At 43.2% G+C, this 6,155-nt stretch overlaps 1 protein-coding gene across 1 annotated transcript in view; it reads right to left on the reverse strand.

Annotated features, from left to right (window-relative positions):
• Window positions 1-5,865, reverse strand: part of LOC138804482 (carboxypeptidase B-like) — a 36,272-nt gene extending 30,407 nt beyond the window's left edge. Inside the window, exon 1 of the mRNA XM_069988750.1 lies at window positions 5,685-5,865. The gene's annotated coding sequence lies outside the window, so the exon portion shown is untranslated. The remainder of the gene's footprint in view (window positions 1-5,684) is intronic.
• Between the last annotated feature and the right edge of the window lie 290 nt (window positions 5,866-6,155).

Here is a 6,155-nt window from a genome sequence, read left to right on the forward strand (position 1 = left end):
GCCGTATTAGACTTCCATGGTGTTGTTCTCTTCTTCTGGCGGGAGATTATTACTTCTCCCTGGGCTCCTAGCAGTAAAGCTTCTTTTCCATTTCGAAGAATGTTCTGGATTTCTTCTGATGGTGGTTCATGATGTCATGTCTTTACTTCATAGCAGTTTCTTTAAGAAAATGTGTTTTCCTCACATTTCTGAGGAAAATTCTCTATACTTATTTTGAACTGGCAAGTAAACATTACATATGTACTTATGATTTATACTGTGTTTTGCTAGGTGTTGAATCAAGCCATCAAACATACATATAACCTTGCATCCTTATCACTTAGTTAGTAGGGAGAATTCTGGAAATGTGTTCTATTAGCCTTTGTCAAGTGTACAATGCTTTATGAACTCAATTACTTATAGCCACAATTATGTTCAGTAAGTCTCTTGTACTTACTCTTCCCATCTAATTGAAACATTGTGTCCTTTGGCAAACATTTTTTTCTTATCATGTCAGAATTAACAAATAACAACTTCTTACTCTTCTTTTAGAAAGTCTCCATTCCTTTTGGGGGGTGAGGAGGGACACATGGATACCTTTCTGTTGAAGCATAGATAACTGTGAAGCAGAGATTTACCTTATAGTGAGATCATTTGAGGGACATTTCATCTTTGAATGTCAGTGTCAACTTGGTTTTTCTGAAGCATTTGTTCGGGCACAGAGGTTACCCAGACTAGTAGAGTTGTTTTCCAAGGACGTCTGTAGGTTTGTAGCTCAGACTGTAAAATGAGTTCTCTGTCTCTGAGGCTAATAAAGTCTTAGTGATATATGCACCCAACAGATGGGCAGAAGGTTGTTTTGGCAGTGGTCAGTTGAAATCAGCCCTCTGTTGTTTGTGTAGAAGGCTTTCACCGAAGTCAATAAAAGGTAATTTTCACACACAATTTAGTTCAGAGTATAAAACATTGGGAAGAGTAGCTGGTTTAAGTCCAATGGGCATAAGGGCAGCAGTTGGCAAAGCTTATGTTTGATGGTGAATTTTACTGACAGAGTGACAGGTTGATTCAGAGAAACGCAGGACTGAGTCAGAAAGGACTTTGGAGAGAGTGAAGGACACAGCTGAAGCAATGATCTCCACATCCCTGGCACAGATGATTGAAAAAAAAAATCTGTCTCTGTGTTTGTGTCTGTCTCTATGTCTCTGTGTCTTTCTCTCTTGGTCTCTTTCTCCTCTTTTCCCTTTCTAATTCACTCTAGTATTACAACCATTTTAAAACAATGTCTAAAAACTGCCTCCCCCATGCATACCACACACTTTCACACACATAAAAACTCAAAAAACAAAGCAAAAAGCAAGAAAAAAAAACAGCTCACAAAAATGACAACTGCAAGATCGGGGGGGGGGGGGGGACCTGGACTTGTGTCTGCTCTGGCCATCCAGGGTCAGCCCCGTGGCTCACATCTGCTGGGGTGAGAGCAGGCTCACGGCACCTCCCTGGGGATGGAGTAGAGAAGCCATCTGTAATGTCGCCACGGCTGGAATACACTTGTGGAGCGTCTGGACTGGGGCTCATTAGTTACAATCATGAATAGAAAATGAACATGATGACTCTTTTTGTGACTTTGCGCTTTCGTGTCCTTGTGAGGTGAACCACTGGTGATCTATGCACATGAACAGCTTGCCTGTGTTTGGGGAACTGGGGAAAACAAGCCAGTGCTGTTCTCGCCTCACTGTATTGTACCTGATGCCAGAAAACTCGGGTGATGGTCGGCTGACGTGCAATGCAGATGGGCAGGACAGGCTCAGAATGTGGCCAGCCCCATGTTCTGTTCTTTTCTGTTAACTGTTTGGAGGGAGGCACCGCCACCAGGCTCACAGGAGCGCAGGACATGCTTTAGAAATGAGATGGCCACGATGGAAATGGTGTTTACTGGGCCTCTCTACACTATCTCGGTCTTACCATTGGCAGCATTTGGAGCTGGATGGTTCTGTGGTGTGTGTGTGTGTGTGTGTGCGCGCGCGTGCATGCGCGCACCCACGCATTGCAGGATGGAAATCAGCTTCCCTGCCCCCCATGAAAGAACACAGGGAGTCCCACCCCCCACCCCAACCTCCCTTCCCAAGTTGAGAGGGCCAGTAATGCCTCATACCGAACATGCCTTTGGGGCTTCCCCACTAAGAATCTCTCCGGCACTGTCCCACTGATGACTGTGCTTCTAAATCAAGCCTTCAGTAAGATCATGCACACACTCGGGCAACGTGGTTCAAGTCTGTAACCCTAGCTACTTGGGAGGCAGAAATTGAGGGATTATGAACAAGCATGGGGAGAAAAGTTGTTTAGGTCCCTCTCAACCAATGGCTGGGTGTAGTGATGGATTCCTGCTGTCCACAGCCACCTGGGGAACTCTAAGTAGGATTGCAGCCTAGGCATGAGACCCTACCTCAGAAATAACAAATCAGAAAGGAGCCTGGAAGCATGGAGTAAGTGTGAGGCTCTGAATTCAAACCTCAGTATTGCCACAAACAAACAGAAGAGTCCGTGGACACACCCAGAGATACAGGCCTGGACAGAGGTCTCCAACGCTTAGCATACACATTGCTCCGGGAACTTGGAATGGCCTCATGGCTATTGCTGAAACCCGTGGAAGCCATGAGTAACGGGATGATGAAGTATGAAGGCAATGCTTGCTGGGATGGATTTTTCTCTGGAAGTGTGTGGAGCAGAGGCTGGTGGCCTTGAGGTGGCAATGGTTTTGTGAGATGAAATGGAACAACTGTACCCAGGATAGGAGAAGTCCTGAAGTGTGGTGCGAGCAAGGGGCTGAGAGGGGCCTCTGGAAGACAGAAGTGACCCGGCCTACTGTGAGGGCAGCAATTACCCAGTCACCCAGCCGAGGCTTTCTCTGAGCAGAAGAAGCTTGATTCCTTAAAGTTCTTGGCATGTTGTGGTTTGTGAACATCTGTGTTTCCAGTCTCCCAGGACAGCTGAGATCTCTGTACAGGCCAGCTGGGCCTAGAGGCTGTGACCACGGTTAATGGAGCTGAAGGCTTTTGTACTGTCCCCCATTTCTCCTGGGCTCAATCTCCCCTCCCTTCTAGCTGAAGACAAGCCAGAGAAGGCCGTGAAGTCTTTTATCTGTTTTCTTCTCATTTCTTGCATATCCCTGAGTCAGGAACTCTATAGCTCAGACAGTGCTACAAAGGAATGTGAAGAAGAAGAATCCTGTCTCTGTGATCCAACTGAATGCCACTTCTGCTAGCCTTGAGCAGTCCCACTGACTGGCGCATGCTGGATGGTGGCCTGCCTAATCCCACTGGGAAAAGCGGTGCAGACACTGAACATCCTGCTTGCAAAGGCCTTTTCCTTTCTCCTTTAACAAACCTTTTTAAAGAAAGCCATTTTGTAGAGCTTGGGGCAGTCAGGAGTGACATAGCTCACGTCTGCATGCCTGAAAGAGTGGGGTCTGAGGCAGGTGTCAGAGCCCAGGCAGATACAGGGTTGCCGCAGATGGCTCAGCCGATGCAGGGAACCAGAGTTAGTGACTTGCTTGTTGAAACCTTATGGGACAGTCCCTAGATGGGGGAAGACAGAGGAAGTCCTTGCTGTCTCGGTCTTCATCTACTAAGAACCTAGCACGGGCTTGACACGTGACTGTATGATGGCATTGCTAAGAAAGGATGCAGGATCGATGAGGAGACAGGGAAATTCAATCATATTTCACAGATACTGAAAAGGGCTGGACTCAGACCTTCGAGATGGGAAGCAAAAAAGAAAATAATAATAATACTTAGACACTTACCTTGGATACCATGTCTAATGGCCAGAAGATGTGGCCACTTTTATTCCCCCGCTCAGAAAGAGTGAGGAGAGCAGACAGTCAGCTTCCGTCGGACTTCTTCCAGGAAAGGCGCTCTCATATTTGCCTATCTCTACTTCACCCCAAATCAACCCTGCTGGCACGTCTCTCTGTGAGGCTCTTCTGTTCATGAGCCATCTTGAGTTGCTTTTCCTGAGTAGGTCTCAAGAACCAATGATTTCATGTGAAAATGGGAAAATCTGAAGACAGCCTTTGTCCATCATCTGAGGGCCAGAGACTTGGGGCGGGGGAGACAGTTAAGGAGTATTTGTTCTTGTCTAGCCCTAAGTTTGTTTCCAGAAGAAGAAAAAAAGCCCAATCAGTTGTTGTTGATAATGTCTTTGGATTTTAGTAAAATACGTTATATATTTCACAGGTGGTTTATGTTTGTTTTTGGCTTGGTAAATCATTTGTATTAAAAGCTCCTTGGAGTTCCTGTATACATATCATGACATTCACCTCTGTTAAGAGTGCAGTTCTGTGAGTCTTAGGTAACTTTGCACACTGTGAGCCTCTCAGCAGGACTGTGTTACAGAGCAGTTTCACCACCCTACCCCAGAAAGGTCACATGCTTCATCACCATCGTTCTCCTCTCCAGGTCTTCAGCTCCAGGAAGCACTCGTCTGTTTTTTTTTATCTCTAGAGATTAAAATTTTTTTCTGGGCCTTTCATATAAATGGAATAATACAACATGTGGTCTTTTGTACCTGACTCACTTCATTTAGAAAAACGTCTTTGTATTTCCTTATTGTTAGTGTAGCATTTGTCTGTAGCTCAGTTCTTTTATTGCTGGAAAAGATAGGTATGTTTTTACTTTTTTGATTACTATGCTGCCACAGAATTTTATGTAAGCATTTGGCTATGTGTTTTTATTTCTCCTGAACAGATACAAAATAATTTCTTGATCAAACTATTGATTCTTGTCATAAGACCACTATGCTGTTGTGTAGGGAATTACATATAATTTTTTTTATGTAGTGAATGAAGACCTTACATACCTAAGAATTAAAATCCTAAAGACTATGTGACAATTAGAGTTACATCTATAAAAGCCCATTAAAATTTACTCAGCATCTGGTTCAATTTACTAATATCCTCATGTAACTAGCTATAGTCTGCAGTAAGAAGGACATACTTGCCACTCCACTAATTCCTCTCAAACCCTTAGCAGTCGTCTTTTTTTGAATGTTTGCCATGAGGCTGTGTGGTGATCTCCTTCTTTAAGACCATGCCCGGAATAAATAGGTCTTCTTATCTCCTCCTCTTTTGTTCTTGTATATTGGAAGGCCAGTTCACCTCCCCTCCTCCCCATTTTAGAAAGTGGGATTTAGGTTGGTTCTTAACAGGTATTAAAAAAATTAGTTTGTTTGAAAATCTTTTTCAAATCCAGAGCATTCAAGACATTTCATTAATTTACCAGTGAAGCTAAGATTGGAAACTTCCCCTTATCTTGATCTCTTCAGTTCCCTGACTCTCTGTATGTAGAAAACATCTATGCATTGGCACATTTTTTGTTTCTAACAGTGTAGATGGAATAGGAAACTTAGGTAATGAGGAATGTAAAGATAACACAGTCATTTCTGGGAATATTCCTATTAAACTGGTAGTGATACGTTGAGATTCAGAATATCATCTTAATTAGTTCAGTAAATTAGCCTTTTATGAACTCAACATGTATTTTTGAAGTCTTTCATGATCCATGCATGAGACCCATCCTCTTTGACTACACCTGCAAACAGTGGTTTGGGTTGCACACAGAAAATAAGCTGCCTAGAAGATACTTTTCCCACTTTTTTTTTTTAAAGTTAATTTTCTTTACAAGTTGAAATATGCAGCTCTTACTTACTTGACTGTCAGATGTTTGCCGGCCCCCATCAGCTCTTTAGTAAAGGAGTGTCTGTGGCTTTTCTTCTGGTTGAGAACCTTCTAAATCTCCAGAAGTGTGACCAAGGATAAGAAAGATCATTCTGTCCAGTGAAAGCTCTACAGCTTTCAGGATATGCTGTCTGGATCTGATGTCTTGTATTGAAATCTGACACACAGGAAAAAAGACAGAAACATTATCCAAAAGTGAAATGTGATGTCAATTAGAAGCAAGTCATTGAGAATAAAACATGGTCTCTTTCATCTAAAGTTTCGATGCTTTCCTGACACTCCTGATCTTGTATAAGATAGTTGCTATTTTCTTCACCCCAATGCAACATGACTAGATCTGAGTTGAAAATGGCCTCTCTCTTGGGCACTGGATTCCCAGTGGTATCTGATTTGATTTTTAAATTAAAGCATTTCTGCACTGAAATGATCCCTCACCAGATGA

This window comes from Dipodomys merriami, unplaced genomic scaffold (genome assembly GCF_024711535.1).
Source record: "Dipodomys merriami isolate MVZ:Mamm:240054 unplaced genomic scaffold, mDipMer1.0.p SCAF_367, whole genome shotgun sequence".
NCBI classification, from domain to species: domain Eukaryota; kingdom Metazoa; phylum Chordata; class Mammalia; order Rodentia; family Heteromyidae; genus Dipodomys; species Dipodomys merriami.